The sequence below is a fragment of the Apostichopus japonicus genome, chromosome 13 (assembly GCF_037975245.1).
Source record: "Apostichopus japonicus isolate 1M-3 chromosome 13, ASM3797524v1, whole genome shotgun sequence".
Classification (NCBI taxonomy): domain Eukaryota; kingdom Metazoa; phylum Echinodermata; class Holothuroidea; order Aspidochirotida; family Stichopodidae; genus Apostichopus; species Apostichopus japonicus.
In genome coordinates this window covers 14,476,644-14,502,035 of record NC_092573.1, presented here as the reverse complement: position 1 = coordinate 14,502,035, position 25,392 = coordinate 14,476,644, and the positions used below count along the sequence as shown (strand labels likewise).

Genomic DNA, 25,392 nt, shown 5'->3' with positions numbered 1-25,392 from the left:
AAATAGAAAACCTGGGAAACCATGAGAATCTGTGATCATAAATTCATCAACGCTCTTTAATAGCATGTCAAAACATTCCTCTTTCCTGTATTACAGTTTCAACACAAACATCAATTGTTTGGCAAGGTGCCTAAATCAGTATGTACTATGCTGAAACTGCACTCTTTGAGTGTTGACAAACTTAACAACATTATTATAAATGAGCCCATATATCTCTGCCAGTTCCAAGTACCATCATTAAGTATAAAATCTATCAATGAACATTTATCACTGACACTAATGTTAATAGCACATAAGCATCATCTCTGAATGCCTAGAAATTATTATATACTGTATACTTATACTGTACATACATATACAGACTTTGAACAGACAAAACTGCCTTATCAAGTTAGTTTAATCTTATTATCGCAGGAATGATTATCCAAGTTCTCGGATGAACGTTTGAACAACTTGTAGATAATCGCTTGTCAATCACAGAAATAAGTTTGGGCAGATGAAAATCTTGAACTTTTGAGCAGTACATGCAGTCTGTAAATTGTTTTCCTCAAACACTCGCACATCTTTGTTTGGTCAAATTTCTTGCATATTATAGTATGTATGTATGTACAGTATGTATGTATATTAGGTCCTCCTGCAAGCAGGAACTCGCGAAGAAGCCTCATTGGCTTATCAAAGCCGCAAGCTGACCGAAGTCAGTCTCTTACATTCATATTTAACGTCCATGATTATGAATTGTTAATTGTCAACAACTCTGTAACTGGACCACATGTTAATCTGGGAGTGACTCCAACCGGGGACCTTAAGATTGAAAGGCATAGTGTTCCTAAATTTCTGAGCTTCTCTAACCCTGTTTTGCTCCCTTTCCCCCTCCCACCTATCGAGCTCTTGAGCCTATGCCACAGATCATTTATTTATCATAAAGTGAAATTAAATTAAAAATTGAATGTAATCATTAATTACTTTGTTATTATTTATATACATTTTGTAAACTGTCGTAGAAAGTGACACCCAAGACTAACAACAACCAAGCATTAACGCAGCTGTACAGTGCACAGTGGCTAGGAGTTTGTGTGTGAGTAGCCTGGATAAGTGGAGGTGGTTAGGGAGGGTTAACTGCCCGGCTAGGACTGGTTACAGTGTTCACTCATGCCACTGCCAACCCTGCCCCTCACCCATTCTCAAATAATAATATGGATACTGAATTTAGCATACTGTATCATTAAGATCCTGCGGTTTTTCAAAGACTACAAATTTCCAGAAGCCTTTCATCGATAATATGAGGAAAGTATAGTGAATGTTTCATCACAACTGATCAGATTACAGATAAAGGGACTTTGAAAGCTGTCTACTAACTGGTTGATATTAAAACATGTGTACAGAGAGTGAGCAGGATGGTTGTGTTTAGATATAGCTGGTAAGTACACTTTTAGTGGAGGAAACTGTAGGTAAAATATTTTTTTTGACTTTCATTTGTACTTTCCAGTACTATGATATTTATCAGTCACATTCTTTTCTGTTGCAAAATGCACTGTGGGTGTTCTGTACATTATGTGCATCATCTTGGAAACTTAAACTATGTTCCGTGTAGATCTCCAGCTCTGCATTAAACTTGTTGAACTGACATATTTACATTACCTCATGTTACAAACGTACCTCTTGGTGGTGTACAGTGAGATGGTAATATTTCATCCACTCAATCAATCTTTGTCAAACAGTATCTCTCCCCCCCCCCCTCCCAACTCCCCCAAGAAAAGAGTCCCCTCAGTAGAATCAACTTTCAAAATATTTAGTTTTAAAATGGAAATTTCAGAGCTCTGAGTTTGTTTACTTCCTGTTTGCACTGCTGTTCATATATTTGAGTTATAAGAATACTGTATGACTCAGCTGATTCATGGAAAACCAAACAGTTACACCTTTTGTGACATGATCAAGTCTGTAAAGGTCGTATTCATATTGAATTACTCAGCTAACAAGTACTGTATGTACATGACCGGCTGGATCGATGTATTGTCCATTCTACAGAAACATGAATAAAGGAAGGCCTTCACTATGAATAAAACCAATATTATGTCACAGCTAGGTAGAAGATATTTATGAAACACACCCTTAGTCGATGACTGTATGAATGCAGTACTTTCACAGTTAACATTACAGATCAGACCAATGTACAATTAGAAGTTTGGCGATGGTACAATTATTAATCATTAGACAACGACGTGCACTAATGATATGGGATCAGTTTTTTTAATTAACAAAAATACAATATTCTATTTTTGTCAACAACCAGCATTAATATCACTGATTCTTTATCAGAAGGCAGTTGAGGTTGTAGAGTAGATCCTACAGTACATTGCTAAAAACAAGAAATAGGAAACAAGAATGATCAGCAAAATACCAGACATACCGTACTGTTTACCACAGCACATTGTAAGATCTATGCAACTGCTATGCCATGTGCAAACTTCCATACATTACAATGTGCAATAACCATTTTGTAATACGTATTATGTTTTTCTCACAAGATCAGGCAATACCCTCCCCCCCCCCCTCCCGAGCACTGCACGTAGACTTAAAAACCAGAACCCAGACTTTATAGTGATTCCTTGCCCCATTCTATTTATAAACACATGTAATGTAACATGTGAATGTACAAGCTTCTGTACTTTATAACAACGTGTATCCAAATTACAACTTTACAAGGACTATATGAAGTTCATTGAAGCTTCATCGTTCGAGTTATTGCTATTACAAAGTTGATATTTAACCAACTAAACCAATGATGCCCTCAAATATTACCTTTCACTTGACAAGAAAAGTATGTCAAAGGAACCCTACTTGGTAGGTGACTGACTATAGTACATAATGCGTCCACGTTTAATCAATAATGACCATTTACACTTGATAACATGTACATTCCAAACCTTATGTGGTTTGGATATATCTATGAGTGATGAACTTACCTGTCTCCTCATAGCTAGAGTGACCTGGTAACCTTTGACACTGACCTCCAGAGGTGACCATGTATTCACCTCCAGTTAGCGTACCTCCTCCTTTTTCTACCACCCTACCATTATTTAATCTGTAACTAAATGTATGTGTAAAATTGTGTTTGCATTTTTATTATTCACTTTATTAAATTCGGTTTGAAAAACATAATCTCTGCCAGGGACACCAGATGAGGAATGTTTGTATCATGTTTGTATGATAAATGATTGTTATTGCAGAGATATAGAACTTCCAGACAATGACTACTGTATAGATATGAAAACAATATATTCTCAATTTATATAACTCTAAGTGGGATATCACTGTAAACATAGATATCTGCACTCTGATAACTGTTGATATGCTGTATATGTACAGTAGTACCTTACAGCAGGGAGTTGCTATGGAATCAGCTCCCTGCTTACAGTGTCTCACATCCTGTGTACAGTAGTACTTCCATATAAAATTAATATTATACCCAGCCAGCCATGCAGGCTTCTACTAATACAGTAACATGCAGTAACTGGTGATGAGTCATCCCTCTGCTGGCTGTCTGTGCTACTGTCATCAGCTGACATTTTAGCAGGGAGGGAAAGCTGACTACAGCCGATCTGAGAGAATGGTTAACACAGATGTCAGGAATGCAATACAATCCACACAGACAGACTATGGTATATGACACCACTGAGAGAGAGATTGACTATATACAAGCAATAACTATACTGATGGCACATGATGGCCAGAGGAAATACTCAAGAGTCATCTCATGGGTGCAGTGCAGGCAGGAATTAGGCATTCCAATATCCCTCCTTAGTATTAAATACGTATCAGTTGATGTACCCATAGGCATTCAAAATTAATTCCATCCCAGAGCCTACATGTATCTTCTGGTCAAGATGATTCATTATCCCCAATGTATTAGTGCATGGAAGACAACTTACACTGTAGATGTATATATACATCCATGTGATATTAATCAGATTAAGTTGATGATACGCTTTAATCTGACCTTAAACATATTTCATCTTACAGGGTGATAATGTGCCATTAACTTGTTGTCCAGCTAGTAATTATCAGAGGATGAACAAACTTTAAATGTATTAGACACTTTTTATATTGGAGCGCATTTATGTAGAATTAGTGTATACATACATGACAATTTTACACATCACAGAGATGTGTAGGTCTGTATGTTCACCCTACCTAGATCTCTGATTCTTTCCATGTATTTTTACCTTTGCTGTACGTGTTACATGACAAGATTACAACAAAAATTCAATACACCCTGCAACCTCTAAAACCTCTAAATTGACTGTTCTTTTCAGAGCAATGTTTACTAAACCTAATGGTAGGATGTCTACACTTTAGGATAAGTGTGCTTCAGATCTGTATATCAAGACATATACCATGGCAAACGCACAAAAGTTAATTTTGTCCAACTACTGAATTTTAGTCTAAAACTTGTCTAGCTATTAATATTGAATAATCCCATCTTTTTATCTGTTTTGATCCCTTAGCTACCAACCTCCTTCAAAAATTGTTTTTACTATGTCAGTTAAGCACATGAGCCTTCTTGCATGTTTCCTGTAAATGTACAGGTATCAAACTGAACTGCACACAACACAGAATTAATTACTCCCTATGAAAGGTAAACCAATATAACAGATTCAAGGTGAAGAACGGTTTGTAATGGAGTTGAATATTCCGAAGAAGTCGTTTGTTTATAAATGTGACTATGTACATCTGTTTTGTGTAAACATTTAACCCCCCCCCAAAAAAAAACATGTCTATAGGAACACCTGCTTAAGTATTTTAACTTTCTTTAGAATTTTCACCTTTTAATAATGATGTGTTTTAATGTTCTTCTTTCCTTCCCTACTCCCCTTAAGAGATCCTTAATGATAATTTTATGTTACCGTTCAGTCAATATACAGGAAAGGCATCCAGTTGGACGTTGATAGGAACGAGGTAATGTATTTGTGGCCATATTAAAGGGATATTCCACTGACTATAAAGTGTTAAAATAGCAAATAATTGCTGGAAATTGTCTGCATCATTTAGGTCGGCAATACCACATTATCATAGCATCATGAATGGAGAAGACAAACATTTTTCAAATTTGGTGATATTTTGTAATATAATGCATCTGGCAAGAGCAGAGTGAATGATGTCATCACTGAAATTAAGCTGGAAAAGTTTTTTTTCTTCATAATATTCAATAATATATGAAAGTTCTACCAAATTGTTGCACATGATTGGCTAAACCCTTGATTCTTTCAAGGGTTTAGCCAATCAGCTATATCTCAGACTTAGGAACAAGATATTGATATTTTGAGGTTTTCAATAACAGTGTGAAGTATCTTTCACTTTAAAGTAAGTGTTACATTATCCGCCACTGGAATATCCCTTTAAAGATTTATGGCAAACCAACCATCACTACAGTCACTCCGATAAAAAAAAGTCCATACAGTCTCAACATCAGACCGACAGGGAATGTTGCAACTTTCACAACTTATTAATTCAATGATGAAATACAAGTTACCATGGTGACAGTTGAATAAACTTGATCACACCCTTACTCAATCTTTAATAAGCCGGGGAAGTGTGAAGGATGGGTTCTTAAAGGTAAAGTACCCAGCAGTTATTACAACTAACTTGCAAAGATTCCAGACAGACTAAATTAATTAACATGTTGTAAAACAAGTCCAGACTGGTTATTAATTTCCAATGACACTGTAGCTATAGGATTTCCTGTATGATTTAGAAGAGATGATTATTCACTAAATCTGCTTTCACAAGTTCTACAGTTCACTAGAATCATTAAAATACCCAATCTTTATTTGCAGGTGTTTGATTTTGTTTTTCTCACAACTACAGTGTGCTCCTTTAATGTCATCATGAGCAAATGCTCAAAAAACTAGGCTTTTGTATTGATTTAGCTGTGAAGCAGCGCATACAGAGCATTGATGGAATCCAATTAACAGAGACTCCTTAAATCAAGATAAAGAGTGCTGACATGATGCACAGTATAGGCAGCACAGAATGTCAACGATGGCATCCAGAGAGAAACGAGATGATAAATACAATCAGTTGCTACAGACTTTAGTATTACAGTTGCAGTATCTAGTGTGAAAGACATAGCAACCATGTGCTTTAAACCTTCCCCTTGAATGAAGTGGGCATGCATACTGTATACTTCACTCATAGACATATATTCTAGTAACACTGTTTATTAAATTTGACTAATAAGAAGTGATTGTTCAGTGTCTCAATTCACATGACTAGATGCAATTGTGCATATTGTAGGAACTGAAGGGTGTGATTTAGCCTTTGGTGCGGCCATTTACAGTAAGTATACTGTACAGTACAATGAAAGTATTGTTGTTTTTAACATGTATTGGTACTGTCTGCAACCATTTGTGCACTTGAAAATCCTTGCTCACTAAATGTAAATATACTCCAGCAGACATTACAGATCTGTACATTATGGAACGCCAAAACGGACATTATTTCAGTTACTTTAAATGCAGCTTTTACCCCTTCTACAGTAGTAAAGTTTGTGTCACATGATCAGCAAAACAATTTCAAGTCATTTGTGAGAGGTTTTTCGTGAAGTCAGTATGCGGCAGTAAAAACTTTATAATAAAGACACTATCAATTTTGTCAGAAATGGCAACCTTTCTGTGACAGCTGACAGACTGCCCAACAAAATTCAAGCCTTGGTCATTATACTGCATAAAATGAACCTCACATACTGTAATGACTTGTAATTATTTTTCTCATTATGTGACACAACATTCACTACTGTAGAAGGAGTAAAAGCTGCATAAAAAGTTACTGAATAATGTCCGTTTTGGCATTCCATAGTACATGGATTGTAGGGTAGTAGCTGTTATTATATCCACTCCATTGAATATAGCAGGACTTTACCACACACAGCTCAATGTTGTGCTTGTAACTGCAAATTTTCATCTCTGATGGTGGCCTCAAACGATCTTTGACTGCCATAAACGCAAGGGTCATACCTCCCCCCCCCTCAACCCTCCTTAATTAATGTTGAGTGATATTGAAGATGCCAACTAATGGGACACCACAGACTACACCCATTAAACATTACTATAACATGTAGTAATTTCTTGTCCATCCTGCCATCCCTGTGTCTGACACCGCACCGCTATGTGCAAAAATTAAAAGGTATATGAAGTTTACAAAGGTATACATTTCGAGTGTACTTCTACTAAGTACTACTGTAGTCAATGGTCCTAAAGTTGTGGCATGCAAACTCTACAAACCCTCTGCTTTTGTTCAATGGCTAGTGTACACTTGTGAGCTGACACTGAAGGGGTTGAGTTTTAATTTGAGCAGCCTGTATAGTATCTGACAAAATAGATCAAAATATTATTGCCAAATGCAAACATACTTGGAATACTTCCCCTGGAGTCAATCAGTGACTGAAACTGGCCTCTTTTCGAAGTCCTCGTAAAACTGACAGCCATGTCAAGAAAGATATGGTGTCAGTAGGTAGCTCAGTAGTCAGTAGCTGTCCAAAATGACAGGCCCATGGCTAATTCCATAATTATCACCATGGCAATAGCTAAGGGGTAGAGGTGAGCATAACATAAAGACTGTACCTTCAAACTAGAAATTGTTGTGGTTGTTGGAGAAAAATCCTTTACAGGTGCAATCACAAGACCATGCAGCGGTTTGATATCCTTTATAAATATGCTAATCGATTAATTATTTTTTATAAAAGGGAACTAAAACATCCGTTTTGTTATCTGTTTATGAGCATAATTTAATTCACACGATAGTAGTACAGAAGGCAAAAAGAAATCATACAGCTTTAATGACTTTCCACATTTCTTCTAGCAAATAAATCTAAACTTCTTGTTTGTTGCACAAATGCATGGGATCTGATACCGAGCATGGGATCTGATACCGAGCATGGGATCTGATACCGAGCATGGGATCTGATACCGAGCCTGGGATCTGATACCGAGCATGGGATCTGATACCAAGCATGGGATTTGATACCAGCATGGGATCTGATACCGAGCATGGGATCTGATACCGAGCATGGGATCTGATACTGAGCATGGTATCATATTATATCAATGTGGGGAGGCTCAAAACTAATTTATTGTGTTTTATTAGTGTTGAACACAGAGTGCAGAGTTTTACCCGTCATGTACTGTACACACGCCCTGAGAAGACTGGACGCTTTGGCTGATATGCGTCTTTCATAAAATTTACACCTGAAAAATCTACAGCCATCCTGTTTGGCATATAAAATGCCTTCAAAATGCCTTGAACCTTTTATGACCAATAACATTGCATTTCACCTAGGAGTGTTTTTCATACAAAGCTGTTGGTTTTGTTTTTTCTTTCATTTTCCATTCCTTGTTTTATTGTAAATTATTACAAATTATGCTTGAAATGTAATTAACATTAACATCTTCTTTACAGTATCAAGCTGCTGAAGAAAGCAGCTGACATCATATATGTCATAAATTGGCATTCCAGACAAATTATCACATTAAATGAGAATACTATACCTTGCAATGCAAATAGATCTACAGACACTTACATGACCTGATGTAACTGCAGGTACTGTACATGTAAAACTTGTGTTTTTGGTTGTCGCAGAATAAACATATCGATAAAAGTTCACCTACGATATGCTTGTCATCTATCTAGTATCTGACTATATAGGGACTTTCATGCATATAGTAATTGGTTTAATATGCTGGTCCTGTAAACCATTCAACTTGCTGAAAGGTCATCCAAGGTCAAGCTGTAAATTACTCTCAGCTGAAAATATCATTTTTTTTCGTCAGCTTTGTTAATTACATCCTATACTTGTGACAGACAAGAGTCATCAAGACTGAAGATGACCAAGGGTGAACACTAATAAATCACTTTACATAGATGTGGAACAAGCTATCACTTTCGCTGCCACTATTACAAATTCAGCTGGTAATGATAATGCCTCACGACATATCTCAACCAATCATGTGGGAAACAGACCATCACCAGTCCGGAAAATCATCAGTTTCCTCTGAAAACATCCTTAGGCTTAAAATCGTAACCTTAACTTTTTCCTTCCTTTGAAATACATCAAAAGAAATGGCTCTAATTGTGATCATTCATTCGGTAAATTCAAACTGTAAGATGAAATCCACTAGTATAAAAGCCATTTATTGAGCAGTGTGTCTCTGGTGGATAATTCTTTGTGTGTAAATTTTCTATAGTCCAAATTTAACACTGAGACATACAGTACACAACCGAAACAGGAATGAACATAGAACAACTTATAGTTGATACGGTTTCAATGTTTCATTCCCATCAGGAAAGTCTGTATCTTAACTTATTTTGTTCACTGATGAAGAAACATTATTGCCCTTAGAAGGTGAGTAACTGATCACTCTATAGACAACTTAGAGCAACAGTGCTAAAGTTGGGAGGAGACAGGTAAGTGCAGAGGTAGAGTAAGTGAGCTTACAAGTCAATATACTCACAAAACAAGATTCATTTTGACAACATTTTCAATCAATCCGACAGACTATGGAACAATCTGATATAGGAATGAATGTATATTTGACAATGTGAGCCTCTTCAAGGCAAAAGTTTCATGTTTTCCGACTGTTTTAAAAAAATGCATAAAAAATTCTACATATCATGCAGTTTAGGTTTAGACGGGAGAAGTCCAAAAATCTAGGTTAGAGACAGGTAAGATGATAGAAGCAACGAAAATCATAGCTGACTTTAATTCTGAATGGTAGATTTGAAAGGAAATAGTGGCAGGGACCCTAAAGTGGGTCATCGTGGGGGAGGGGTACTAAAATGTCACCAGGTCTTTTGTTAAAAAGGTACACGGGAAAATGGATTTAAGTCAATCGGAGACAGGTTAGTGAGGAAGACAAGTAAATCCGTGTAAGCTAACAAATAACCAGATCACTCTGTATACTGTACACGGTACAGCCAGAGTGCTATGGTTACGTAGAGACAGGTGGGCGAGGAAGCAAACCGTACTGTGGCCTAGATCTGTATTAGATCTGGTGAGACCATGCAGCCAACAAAAGAAGGACAACAGATTAATTGGTTTAATTACATCTTGACAGTAGACAAATATTCAAACTACATGTGATCTTCCTTGGTACGTTGTACAGTACACGTCACTCAAATCCAACAAACAATCAAGCACGACCGATGCATCTATGACACATTATCTTGTCTCACAGGATCCAATGTGGTATGATTGTTTTGTTCAGTTGTAATACAGAACTGCTCGATTTGTAACCTTGGGTCTTTGTTCAATATAATGAATTCCCATATCGTCATTCTTTCAAAATCAGCAAAATTTAACTTGAACGTGGCTTTGTCTGGATGCCCTCGAACTAATCTCACCTATCGGCTGTATTGTCGTTGTTCAAATGGGAAATTCTTGAATTCACAGAAAAACACACCCACATAGTACTTATTTATATACTACTGCATGGTGCTGCGGCCACATACTGTATGCAGCAGACAAACTGAATGAAAACTTCGCGAAATAAACATTGTTATAACAAAGTCTACACCGATTGATCTGTGCCTCTCAAGCACAAAGACAAAACAAACAAAACAGTTTATTAACGCCAACTTCTGACTGTTTTTTTCTTGTCTGCATGGCCGTACGTGCTACGATCCGTAACAGATGGCAGGAAGTCAATGCGGTAGAGATGAGAAATACCTAACGATTGGAGATGGATTTCCCTCCTCTCGTTAATGAGATGTCTGACTGCATGGGAAGACTCACGCCACTCGGCAGACCGAGTATCTCCATCCCACTAAATGGTATTGATTACTGTACAACCTTAACTACAGTGTATAGTATTATGTACATAATCAGCTTAGACTGTGGTTCTTCAATGATTCGAGCACGATTTTCCTCGGTAAAGGTATTCTTGTATGATTGTATCTAAATAATTTCCTTTTCGATTCCTAAAAATATACTTCTAAGAAACTGCTCATTTGAAGTTCGCAATACAGTATAAAGTAAACATGTGCAGTGACCTAGAAGTCCTGAATAAATTAGAAGTGTGTGTTTGCACACTTTCTTGTTTTGACAAATTACAGTATAAGTTAGACTATCATGTACATGGAGTATCGAAAGGCAGACTTGATGAACTATTAAATTTTCATCACATATTTATCTCCATTGTTTTTCACCCATTGAAGTAGAATAACAAATGCCAGTTACATAGTGTTTTGATATCATCACCATGCAACCCTTGTCATATGACCTTGGTGTGTTTAGACTGGTTCCGATGTTGTGAAGTTTACAGTACAGTTTCCAAAACAAGTTTACTCTTGCTAAGAGACTATATAATCACTATGGAGATACCACCTGGGATTCACACAGACAAAGAAGTTTTAGGTTAGGTTGCTTGCTGTATTATTCCTAGAATGTTAAGATTGTGGATGAAAATGAATGCCCCAATATGTTGTGCAGTTTAAAGCTAATACTAGCTAGATTAAGTTATGATGTATAGGGTACAGGTCAAACCATGATGCTGGTCCTATAACATTCTACTAGCAATTTGAAAAGTCAGTGTCAATCTTCCTGTCTGGGTCTGAACTTCCTGAATGTCTCGAAGAGGAAGGAGTAAAAGATCAAAACATGAAACACCAATGACCATTACTTTATTTGGCTCATTCTAGCATATTCAGTGGGTAATACCAATGACCTACGGGTATCATATATATACCCCCATTTACACTAGAGAAAGAGCAAAGTGTTGAGTCCTGTGTTTACCAGACGATGTTAGACAATGCACAATGAGAGTGCAGTTATTGTGGGGAGACAGGTGAGTTTAAAGAGAAATAAATACTCAGGTTCAAACTCAAACCAGAACATGAGAAGATACTAATAGAGGTCATGGCAATTAGGGAACATTCTTACAATAGAAATAACAAAGACAGAACAAATGATAATGAGTATACAGTAGCAACCTTCTCTTTCAGTCTCATTCATATTGTTATGTGCTGTACAATATAAGTGAACCTGCAGTACACTGTAGTATTACTGTACATTCTATCACATATTTATAGATGGGTTTCATAATTCATTTTCCATTTTGTTCATACATTAGCCACATGGCTGGCATTGTATCTTGCCAGTCAAAACACTCTGCAGACAAAATCAGGAACTATTGTTTGATACCAAAACAATAAAAAGGCAAGAGTGACCTTTAATGGTGTCAAAATCATATCACAGACAGGAAGGCCAATCAAGTCATTATCTCCGTTAGTCATAACAACCAGGGATCTGGATTTAATTTGAACAGTTTGAGAAATCACACAACTAAAGAAAACCCAGCAATTAATTTTTGCATTAAATGATAACTTTGGGCTTATAGTCCAGTTCTCAAACTCTCAGCCTACAGCCAACATGAAAGTTTTAAGTGAGCCATGTAGGTTTTACTTTCAAGTACTGTAGCAGACTTGAAGCAAGTCCGTAGTTACATGTTACGTGTAGTTACATGTACAAATAACTCCCTCGCATGGAGTAAAACTGAGGTACTCCAGGTATTTTGAAAAGTAAGATAGAAACTAAGTACTGCAAAATTATGAATAAGCTTGTACTCTAGCAATATATGCATACGGTCATACCAAGGGATCAAGTTTTACTCATACTCATGCTGTTGTACTTGTACTACAAATAAGTCTGGCATATACAGTATACACCAGTGACATTGACTCAAAGCCATAGTTAAGTCAGTTTATAAAGACATGCACTTACCTGTCTCATCTCTACTACTGCACTTTTTCATCCACTTTTTGGTTTCCCGAAAAAGGAAAACTATGGAGACACTCTTACCGACCTTGCAAAATTGTAAGGGGGAACGCAGATTGCAAAGTTGGCAATGACTATATTGCGGTTTGCAAAGTCAGTAATTACTAATATTACAGCTAGATTGGTCCAACATGGCAGCATACAGAAACGTTGTACTCAAAGCCAAAGGCAGCGTGAATTAAACGGGTCACACCATGCACGCTTAAAGTTCTTCAATACAGCCCTCATAACCTTTCGGGGAAACCCTTTATACCATAGATTTGGGAACATGTTATCCACCAGGGTCAACACCCACTATCTCGTTGGCCATTTGTAAACTCTTCCTAAATGTTGTAAAAATAGTTTCTGAATAATGAAATTAATATATAATAGAGGGTTTGAAACATGCAGTAGGCCTGGCAATCAATGATTGTTTGAGTGGAACATGCAGCTTTAACATCCAAAAGCTCTTAATTGCTATCCTAAGCAGAGTGCCATATGCCCAGTGAACCTGCAGCATTACAACCACAGTCTAAAATATAGCTTCAAGATATAACACAAATAGCTGAGCTGCACTTTGGATATAAGTTTATGCTTCACCTCGTTGTGAAATTGATACTGTGATATATTCATGAATAATAAATGGCATACCTAGTTAAAAGATAACCACTACGTTTCGCAGCTTTTGTACCCTGCCCATTTGCTGAGGTGATACCACTGTGTCGGCAAATCATCATTCAGGAGCCTATCAATCAAATCTTGAATGTATAAGAAGTAAATTTATATATCGCAGCTGCAGCAAGAAAGCAAGCCGTCTGTTGAAGAGAAAGACGGCCGGAGAACAGAGAATTTGCACACTGTCAAAGATTTGTACAACTCGCTTCTCAAATTAGAGATATAATTACTAGCTTGATTGAAGAACCATGAATTGTTTGTCATAGATGATGATGATACTTTGTGACTTCGTGGCATATGTGATCACACATGTACATGGTTAACTACCAATGCATGACTTCCTGTTAGTAGTACTTAAACATGTATCAATCTCTACTGGTTTTGCCTGAATTTTAATTACATTGTTATTAACAAAAACACAAGGGTACAGTAGCTGGATACAATTTTGTGGTATTGTAGGAGTTATCATGTTATGATATTGTTTCTACTAAGAAGAAAAAGTGGAATGGAGGGAGGGGGGGAGGGCATTTAGTACCACTTTGGAGGTTATTGGATGGAACTTGAGCACCAACTACTGTATTTGACTGTAGTTCGTGCCTTGGTAAAACATCTCGATTTTGGTGGATGCATTATTTTTCACATTGGCCAATATTTTCAATTTGAAGATGCGACCCCTCCTACCAGCCCTGAACTTCACATTCATAACTGCATGATTATTTCTTTTCCTGACCCAAACTGTACATTTTGTTTTTCTGTATTTGAAGCGATGCTTAGCCATACGTACTGTACTGTACAGTAGGTCCCGTGCATAGACATCCATAAATACACGTACCAGACAGTCTGCGTTTTTCATCTCCAACTTTCATTAACAAGAACTTTTTAATGCATCATTGTCTGACGGTCTTTGAAATCAGTTCATCTCATTTGTTGCCATGGTTACAATCTCACTCTGATCTCTTTGTTTTGGCACAATGCCCAAATCAACATAGTTAAACAAAAAGAGAGACTGTAGAGACCCTATTGTGAATCTTCATTGGCTAAGCGGTAAAAACCTGAATAAGATCAAGTTGTTAACTTGCTAATTCAGAAATGTCTAAGTACCTGTAGAGTATAATAACACGCTACTCAAACGACATTAGAAACTTAAAGGTGGACACTGAACCTGGGTTTACTCCAAGCCTAATTAATAAATTTAACCAGAGTACGGGTCCGATCCTCCTCGTCTACGTATCGTAGGCATCAAATCTCAGGGTCTGACCTGTATTATTTACTGTACACTGCAACAAATCCGACCTTGAGTGTGGGCTTCAACACTGCTCTCCTTCACAACAGTGTGAGCAACGGCTATAGATATGTTACAGTATGGTTACATTGATGGATTTATCCAAAGTACTCAACTATGTTCACACATTACTGCACATTGGCCAGAATATGAGACATGTTCCTTTATAAAGACAACCATCTTTCTAAGCGTCTCATTTGAGCCACTTAATGAGTTTTACAGACGGAACTATGTGCACATTAATCACATCTATAAAAACAAACAACGATCTAAGCCGTTAAACCACAAAGAATTCAAAACAGACTACAGCGCTTGAAACTTCCTAGTTTCTGACATTGCTTGTTATACTATACAGCATACAGTGTGTAAATGTGTCTGGAACAACACTGTATTGTGCTGTATTAATGGACTGGCTGGCATCATTCAGACATTGTACACCTACTGTAGGTAAATGAGTTTACTAGGGTGCCTGTGGCCTGGGTGAAATAGAAAACTTTATCAATATTTGATTCCACCAATGTTTAATTCATGGTATCTGATAGCGCCTTATCAATCACCATTACCATCAGTTAAAACAATATACAGTAAATATGAAAGGAGGAGTAAATTTGCTTAGAGATACTGTGGTCATAGATCATGCACTGTTTACTCCAAGCAATAAATATGAACGGAAATAACAAGCTCCCAAACAATCATTTTCTAAGGTGTAAGTACCGCATATATTGCCCGTACACAATTTGCATCTGAAATGGAGATTTCAAATTTTCAATACAGGTACCCAACTTAAAGTAAAAGTAAAAGTAAATGCAATGTTTGCTTTCGGACGGCGGTAACAATTTCCCAGTGACTTAAAAACAACACAATACTGTATGTATCAACACATTGTATACATATATTGTATACTATAGGTTTAACAGTTTTTCTGTTAAATTCCTAAATACCTATATATATGCAAAGGTGACCAAATTTGAGCACAAACAAAATGTTCTTCTGTAAGGTTTAAACCGTTCCCTACAGCTCTTCCAACCAGTGTCTGGAATCAATGGTATGTTATTGTGCAATAACTTGGAAGAAATAAGTTGATGACTCAATCAGACCATAAAATACCTTCATTGGATCATATCATTCAATCGGATGTAATCCGCTCTGTTGATGTATAGTAAGGGAGTCTGTAGCAGTGATGATATCATAGAATGTGGTGTATATAAGGAGCAAGCAGCACTGATGTACATGCCTCTCCTCCATAGCTATAGACAGTAGAGCAATAACGGTGATCACAGTCCGAGTCAGTACCCAGTATCCGTCAGCCTTAATTAGTTCTTACCTCATGTCTTGAAAGCAAATGTGGCAAACGAGATATGTGCATGCATGGGAGTGAACAACATTTCAAAGTTCTAGTTATAAATAGAGAGCTGTGGGTAAAAACATGATCTCACTGCTGATATACATGTGACTATGAGTGATTGGTAAGTGCAGTCAGATGCACACTATTCATGCGGTAATTAGTATTACATTGTAGGCTCCGTTTACATGAAGCATGGACAGGAATCAGGAAATAACAAATGTTTTGGGTTCGAAATACTCAATAAGACAGATCTACATACCAAGTATGAAGTTTACAATCCATGTCACAACATTTTTTTGAGTACTGTTTTAGAAGCAGGTGTCACATGTACGTATACACACACACTGATATGATTTGGATCTTAGCGCAACAAACTTACCTGTCTCCTCACAACCATTGCACTGGGCCTTAATCATTAATTGTTAGTGTGTTCCAATCTTACCCTATATTTGGTGCCTAGAAGTGTGTCCAGACATGTTTCCAGTCAAATCTTGACTATAACCCTCCTTTATTGTTACTTTAGTTCACATTTTGTAGTTAACGTAATTTAGAACTTGAAATTGTACTACAGTACAGACTACAAGGCTTCATTTGCTTCAGTTTTACCACGATACAGTATGTGATGGAAATGGACAAATCAAAATTCATCCTACTGAGTGTCTAAATTCATAAATGTTTTGCTGTTCAAATGTTTGTTCTTGATGAAAGCCTGCTAAACAGAATAATCCACCACCTTGACCTTGTATAAAATCTAGACATGAATTTTATACAATTTTACAGTTCAAGAGTTCAATGGCTGTCTCCTTGTCAAAATCATTCATGAAAGGCCATAGAGCTCTATAGTTTGAACTAAACATTCCATGCTGTTAATTCCAGGATAGCATGAATCACACAACTGTCAATGATTTTAAAATGAATGTTGTTACAGGATATAGTATACAGTACTTAACTATTTCATGTCACATGAGTCACAGAATTTTCCATGACTATTGCATAATCAAGGTTCCACGTCATCAGGTACATACGAAGTCTCCCCACTGGTAAACTTACCTCATTTAATATTTCTACTTTTTTCTTTTTCTATGTTCCACAGAGAATTGGTGTGGATAATAGACTGGTTGATTGTGAAATTTTCTATAACTTCTCCAAAGTTAAACAAAATAGTCTCTCTTTTTAAGTACAATCACTTGATGATTTTTTCTACGTAAGATCTTTGAAATTATATTGCCATAATTTTCCATTATATATACTGTACACATAACAGTACTGTATCCTTTTTCTTCTCATCTCTCAAAACACAGCGTGCAATTTGTGGAGACAATGCTGAGCAAGAAAGCCCGAAAAAGATCATTACAGCTTCGAGTTTGAATTACATCAAAATGGATCGGAGGACGAGCAATCTAGTCAAATGTACGGGATGCTAGTCTATATCAGCAACCATGAAAGTTTACCACTCACAGAGGACAGGTATTCCATTAGAGATATATCCAGCAGTATTCCTCTTGGGAAATCTTCAACACATAATACTACAAATCTTGATCTCATGTGAAGTTGGTTGTTATGCCTCACAGTGTAAATTGCATTATGTTAGATTTGGGAATAAGCAGAAAGCCAAATTGGCTTAATTAATTTATTGCCTCATTTCATATTAAAAAATTGATAGATAAAAGTAGTTTAAAGAAATACTGCAGATGAGATTTTCAAAGTGTTAAACCAAATGTTGCTGACTTCAAGCGATAAGCAAGGTTGTTGTGTGTACTCATGAGCACCTGCATATCACTTTCATTGATTAATACTTCATTTTGAAGTTATCATGTTAAAAAACAAACTGTTTGAACTTTCATATGTTTACCTTGAATGACCTTCAACCTTCTGTTCCAAACTCAATAGGATTCTTGTTCTTAAATGAAGTGGACCCAAATACATTCAGTATAAAGGTCATCCCAGTTTTAGATTTTGACCACTGATGACCTCAAATGACCTTTCAACTTCTAACAAAATGTTTTTGACTCTTGTTCGTAAGTAAAGTGGATAGACCGACCACAATAAAAATCTTCAGTTTTTGGAGTTACTGTGTTTATATGGTTTTTAAGACATTTGACCTCTGGTAACCTCAACTGATCTGTGACCTTCATGAGAACCATACTTGTGTTCACCAAGGTGGCATACCTACAGTATGAAGTACAGTACAGTACATCCAAACTTTATTTTAATTTAGGGAATAGCTGTGTTTTACTAAGATTTTCAGACTTTTGAGCACTGCGGAGCTTAGATGACCTTTAACCTTTATGCAAAACACTACCTGGATTCCTGTGCTTACTAAACTTCCATGGATACACAACCACATACACAAAATTAATCCATGAATGCAGTTTACAGTACTAAATATTGTTAATATGCCAAGGAGTTCACCAGATACAGCTCACACACAGAGACACTGCATCAGGATCTCAACATTATCAAGGAATCCTGAACATTGCTTTCGGAATCACAAGCAGTATACTGAACATGACAGAGAAGTAGCTTTCTATATCTCCATTGTCCTTAATATGACATTGTTAATATGACATGGTTGTTAGGATCACTGCAATTACCATGTGTTAGTTTCTCATGCAGCTGATTGGATGAAATGAAATCGACATATGTCGAAGTAAATGTATGTCAGTGTCTCTTGCTCTGATTGGAGCAAATCGAAGCCTAGTTTGCCAAACAGTAAACTACTGTTGAAATCGACATATGTCACATTAAATTGGCATGTGTCAGTTTCTCTTGCTCTCATTGGACGACCAGTGTCACTAGTTGTTTTCTAGCACTCTGATTGGAAGAAATTGAAACAGGTCAATTTAAATTGATATAAATAAGTTTCTTATTACATGTCAGTTTATAGTACTCTGATTGGAAAAAATCAACATCTATGAAAGACATCGACATATATCAAATTAATTTGTCATATGACAGTTTTTGTGTATGATTAAATTATATGCAAACTCATTGGGCCCCAAACTCCAAACAGTTGAATATAGAATAGCTAAACATTATGTTCCTTTTGATCTTTTTCTATCAAGCTTGGCATAATGCCAAAATATTAAACCATGACCATGGAAGAACCAGCAAAAAGACCAGCAGTATTTCGATATGCTTTTAATTTGGTTTGTAAGTATCACTATTTTTGCAATCCTAGGATGGCCTATCCGGGCAGCTTTGCTTTTTTGAATGCCAATTGATGCCAACAGTCTCATAGCTATAGGCTTGCAAAGTCATTCACATATATGTCAATTTCTTCCAATCAGAGCACTACAAAGTAACATACATGTGACAATGGTCGTCCAATCAGAGTAAGAGAGAGTAATACACATGTATATTTAATTCACCAAATATGTCGATTTCAGGACTTATGGCACACTAGTCACACCATACGTAGCATGTCTGCTGTACAACTTGTCTGTCAATCTTGATAACCCTTTACCTCAAATTCACTATGTATATATACCTTGAAACTTCTGACAATTTATAACACACGCTGCAAAAGATCGTGCATGTACCTAATTACTATATGCGGACAAGAGCGGGTTGGCTGAGCATTGTCACGACAACAGGGCTGAAGAAACTAATAGAGCAAGTAGAATGGCAGATTTTAAGGAACCAATCAGATGGCAGAAATCAATTTTGTATAAATGAGCACATTAATTTGTAATGAAGAGGCTGTCTAGACTCAAAGACGATCGATTCTGTCACATGCAAAGTAGATAGTATAGAATGTATGCACAAAAGCAATGAAGCAAATTTACATGGCCTCTTTCTCCTTCAATTCTCCTTCTGGCAGGCAACTTTTCCACTACTTGGCGGCTTAATACAAATATTGTATGGAATTTAATATGGAGATCACTGTAGGATGTAACACACAATGTGGCATTATAACACAGAATGTAAGCCTAAATTTTAACAAGTTTTGACCATTTTTGTAACCTACAGGATATACAGTACAGTGTGACTGTGTATATGGTAAAGTACGGTAGCTGTACTACGCTGTTGCTTGCCTTCACAAACAGGCTATCCCCAAGCTTCCTGATCTGCATCATGTACACTTAAATGTTTGTCACTAGACAGTTTTTCCTTAAATGAGACTTCCTCTAAAAAAAAAAACATGTGCCATATATATTTAAAGAAGTTACTTCCAAAGGAAATATTACTGACTGTACTTTTGAACAGAATTTGTTTTACAGTTTGGTTATTTACACAAAGCAAAAATTCTACCATTGTCAAGGCTGGGTTAGTGGGCTGTTAGTATTTTGAACAGATAGTCTTCCCAACACAAAACTTTCCAAAGACTTGGATAAAAAAAGGTTCATAGCTCAAGAATATTTCTAAAATTAAAATGGATTTTCTTCATTTCTTTTATTCTGTACCCTTTGGAAACAAACTTAGGTTCTTGCTGGAAATTCAATTCAGACTGTAATGGACTTAAATATATATCTGAAATTGAATGTAATTCAGAACCACTATGCAGCTACCTACAGGGACAGTATTCCACTACATTCATTACTGTACATTATGCACTCACTGACAACAGTGTCCTAATCCAATGACCAGTAGTTTTCGTTTTCGATCAATATACTCTCAAAATAGACCTTGGGGAGGATTTTATGCTAACATACAGTATTACAGTGTGAAACTTTGCACTTTCTCTGATTGTAAGTCCTATTTTAACTAGACCCTAACCTGGCCTGGAACATCATGTCTACTTTCAGTTTCATGTGTTGTGTATTGAGCCTATTGACATGAGTGTACTGTCTAGGTATTATAAAGAACTAATACAATGTGTGCTCCCTCAGTGAACTGAATGTTTCATTTTCATTCAAATGAACTGGTTAAGTTCATAATCCTGTGTAAGTCTACTACGCACAAGGGCTGTACACAAAATAATCAAGTATTAAATACTATTCAATACTACACGACCAAAGTGTTCTATGCTGTACACATTTATTTAACGCCATCTTTAATTCAAAGCGTACTGTACTGACATGTAGCTCTCACCTGCAGTGGCCATTGAGAATAGAAATGGAGCTTCCTCTTATGACACAGTTACAACCAATCACTCTAAACTCTTGCAAACAATCCTTAAACCTCCAAACAGGAAAGGATTATTGTAAATAAAGAAGCCCCTGTCTGGATCTGATGACCTTAGCTGAACCTTTCCTATTATGTGGATCAAAGCACATCCCTACAATCTGTGAATAAGTAGTTGGAATGCCAATCATATGAGACAAGTATACCGAAATAGTTCCATAAAGGATCAATCAACAATGGCCTATATATACATAACTTTCCTATAACCATGGCAATACAAGATGACAGACAAAAACACACACTTACTCCAGCAGGAAACATGCAAATTTTGTATGGTTGCTATTGGTTTTACTCACTGCATACTACAGTTGGAAGTCTGACCTCAATATATGACCGTTACTAGCAAATTTTCGAGCACAGCTATTTGACACGGAAGTAATTGTTTCGCGCAAATCCGGTTCTACGGACTTCGGTTCGCTACTTCCATGTATGGATGTAATCGGTAAAATTCGCAAACATCCCAATGTCATTCGGGTTTACGAGTATCGTAGCTCGATAAAGGATACTTTAGAGACTCAAATACGATCATTTCCGGAAAGAAACGAAGATTTTACCAATAGAACAGTGCATTTTCTTATCGACGACCAACGCAAAAACATAAAGGTAAGTCAAATCGAGTCGACGTCTATCGTCATGTGACTTTTGCGTCTTAGACAACTTTTAACCGTAAAAATAGCATTTTTGTAATATATAAGCTTGAATCTTACTCATATTTTTCAGAAAAGTTGTAACTCCCCCGAAAAGTGTGATTTTTTGGTCAACGAAAATGGTGCTCCTATGTGGTTTTGGTTGCCCCTTATACATGTATCCTAACGTACATAATACACATATACACGAAAGCACCGTATCCTATAACGTGCAGCCTAGCGCTATATGTCGACTATGATGTAGCTAGTGCTAGATTTGCAACGTCTCGTATTTTTCGTAATCTTTCTATTCGGCATAAATTCCCTTCATTTTTTGGCGTTAATATGGAAAAATCAGGGAGTTGATAAGTCACGGTACTACCTATGGCTACTAAATAGTTAAAATTTAAAAATTCGAGGGGCATAGCGGACAGTAATATTACTGTACTAGGCCCCTAGTACAAGCCTAGGCTAGCCTATAGGCCTAGTACTTTTGTATTTACTAAAGTAATATACTACGACAAGTTTTTACTACAGGTAGGCCCTAGCCTAGTTTTAGTAATACTAGAATACCTGCATAGTTTAGTCCAATTTTAATAATGGACTAAGGCTTATAACCTTTAGTTCTTAGCCTACGCCTTCTTGTCCTTGTGTAATAATTCTAAGGGGCCTGTTCTTGAAAAGATTTGGACTGCATTAAGATACAATTTAGTATTATTATTATTTTACAAAAATTATTAGTAGTACTAGTAGACTGCCTTTGTACTATGTATAAGTTAAGATCATGGCTTATTATGAGTTTTATTGAAGCTGGACTGGGTGAAAATTTCCTCCATCCTGGGATCGGGATCCATTTCAATGTCACTTTGTTACAAGTGTTCAAGAACGGTATTAGATCCATGACTTAAGTCTAGGCCCAATTCCCTATGCTTAATATGTAGAGCAAGATACGTAACACAGAAATAAAACTAGCTTGCTTTATACTGCTTACACTTTATACTTACTGCTATTACAGTTAGACCTACTGCTGGTACTTGAGAACAATTGCACCTCATAGAGCCATGTAGTTGTACATAGCTACTTATAATTCCAGGTGACTTAAAACAATATCAGGGATCATTTTGTGACAACATGTTTTGCTGTTAAAGAGAGTTTACGATCTTTTTATTGTTATGTTGTTTTCTATGATAGGTACAGTAGTAGAAGTACTTAGTCATTCACGTACAGTCTTCCCTATGTGTGTGTGTGTCACACATAGATTTCTCTAAGGTGCTTTCCCATGTATATATGACCAAAAAAAAGTTATTCCCAAAAAGAAGAAAAGTTTCATTCACTATTAGATTTGTTTTGTTATGTATAATGACTAACATTGCAAAATGCAGTTCCACTGGTATTAAGTATTAGCCTAGAGAGCTTCCAGAGTTTATTACATCCTCATGTTTATTATCCTCATATCTGAAGTCTTCATATAAGAGTTTATTTATAGAAATCTGTTAATAAATGTAGTCTCACATTCTATTTAATACTATATATCTTTAAGTTCCTAGCTCTCTTATATGTACCCGTAGTAAGAAGGAATGCAGCCTGTGGATCAGTTAAGTGCCTGTTGTTACAACTCTGCTCCAAACTATTGTTTGTTTAATCAGGTTGTATTATTAGTGTGCTACCTTTAAGCAATTTTGTTTTCTATATATGTGTAATTTACATTTTTCCTCAGTTTCTGTTATACTCTTATAGAAAGAACATGTTGTGTGCAGCAACAGGCTGTAATATACTCAGCAGTCTCATGCCTATTCTCTAGCTAACTCGAACAGGTTATTGGCCCAGACACATACACTGGAAGTTAACTGTGTAGAATAGATTGTTGTTTGGAATTTATGTGCTGATTTTGGAACCATTTCTTGGGAATTGTCGGTACTTAAATTGGTTAATTTAGTCGTGACAACTGACCAATATGGCTGGAACAACAGAAGATATGACGTGGAAAATTAACAAAATGGATGGCTCGAACTGGCTGACATGGAATTTCCAGATGAGACATTTGTTTCTTGCAAAAGGCCTGTGGGCTATGAGGATGGCTCAGGAAAGTTGGGGGTTACTGGATGTGAGAAGTAGAAGAGTGCAAACTTGAAAAAGACACAACTGGCATTTTTCACCATTGTGCTTGCAATAGCATCTAGTCAGCTGGAATTAATTACAACAAGTGAGAAACCTAGTGATGCTTAGGATGCCTTGCGTACTCTGTTCGAAAAGGATTCTCTAACCAACAAAATTCAGCTCAAGAAAAAGTACCTCAGAACTGAAATGGCAGAGGGCAAGTCAGTTGGAAATAATTTGAATTATATGAAAGGAAATATGGATCGTTGGGCTGCTATTGGTGCTCCTATTTCTGAAGAAGACCAGGTTTTTTAAAGTTATATGTCAAGTTTGGACTTATTTATTTACTTTCTACTCTTACCTTTTACTTTTATATATTTGTCTTTTAATTTTAATCTTATGCTATATGTCACAGGTATATCTCACCATTTCAAAGTTACAAAACTATCCATCCTGCCACCTGAACTGTTTTTGCTATGTCATGCCTTCACTATGCCACCTTGAAATACCCCTTCCAGTCATAATGCACTTGACATTGTGTGTGATTTTTTTTCAGACAATATTATTGTATGAAGTCTTCACAGTATGAAGTGTGTTTCATTTCAAGAAGTATTCAAATTTTGTTAAGCTATTCCTTCCATTTGAACAAAGTATTTCACTTTGAAGTGATCGAAGTAATTTATATTTCATGCCCATATTTTCACAGGACATTAAAACATGTTCTTTCATGGAGAGTGTCACACAAATGTTTTTTGTTTTCTTTTTTTCTGTTGCTTAAAGTGCCTTATTGTTACAGTTATAAAATCAATAAAAGACCAGGCAACTCTATTTCCACTGTTGACTTATGTTCTACTATGCATGTGCAAAAGAAAAAGAAAACAGCCCTACTCAAAATATTTGGTCAGAGTATCAATAGAACGTAATGTATCCAAACACGTCCTGTGTACTGAATGTCCGCTTTTAATTAAAGTCCCCATATGTGGCAAAACCACCTCATCCCTCCAAAATACCCTAACTCTTCCCAAAGCTGGTGAACACCACACCCATCCCAAAGCTGGGAAACTCCAAACCCTTCCCCAAATCCGCTAAGCACCACATTCCCTCCCCAAAACCCCTAAAAACACCACACCCCTCCCCTAAACAACACACCCCTACCCAAGCCACAGTACTTAACTTCAATATTGGCAAGCGGTTATGTAGTGTGATACATGAACCAAACAAGGATTGGTATTGACTGGAAAACTGTTAACTGATATTTATTGATGAATATAAGCAACAGATGAGTACCCAGCTTTGCAGAATCTCACTGAGTAAGGGCTACTGTGGAATTATGGTAAGTGGGTAAGTATAAATCATTTGGTATTGTAGGTATAAATCATTCGGAATTGTTGGAAGTTCCTTAGAAAGCAATTAGAAATAAGGTTTGGCCTAGGCC

General features: G+C 36.6%; 1 protein-coding gene and 2 long non-coding RNA genes across 3 annotated transcripts in view; 2 read left to right on the top strand and 1 right to left on the bottom strand.

Annotated features, from left to right (window-relative positions):
- The window catches only part of LOC139978776 (uncharacterized), a 47,185-nt gene extending 29,341 nt beyond the window's left edge, over nt 1-17,844 (top strand). Inside the window, exon 3 of the long non-coding RNA XR_011797008.1 lies at nt 17,409-17,844. This is a non-coding gene — a long non-coding RNA (uncharacterized lncRNA). The remainder of the gene's footprint in view (nt 1-17,408) is intronic.
- LOC139978772 (uncharacterized) overlaps nt 1-25,392 on the bottom strand; it is a 44,876-nt gene that overhangs the window by 16,407 nt on the left and 3,077 nt on the right. The gene's annotated exons all lie outside the window — the stretch shown is intronic.
- On the top strand, nt 21,539-24,785 carry LOC139978775 (uncharacterized). Its single transcript, XR_011797007.1, has 2 exons — nt 21,539-21,837; nt 23,578-24,785. It is a non-coding gene; the product is annotated as an uncharacterized lncRNA (long non-coding RNA).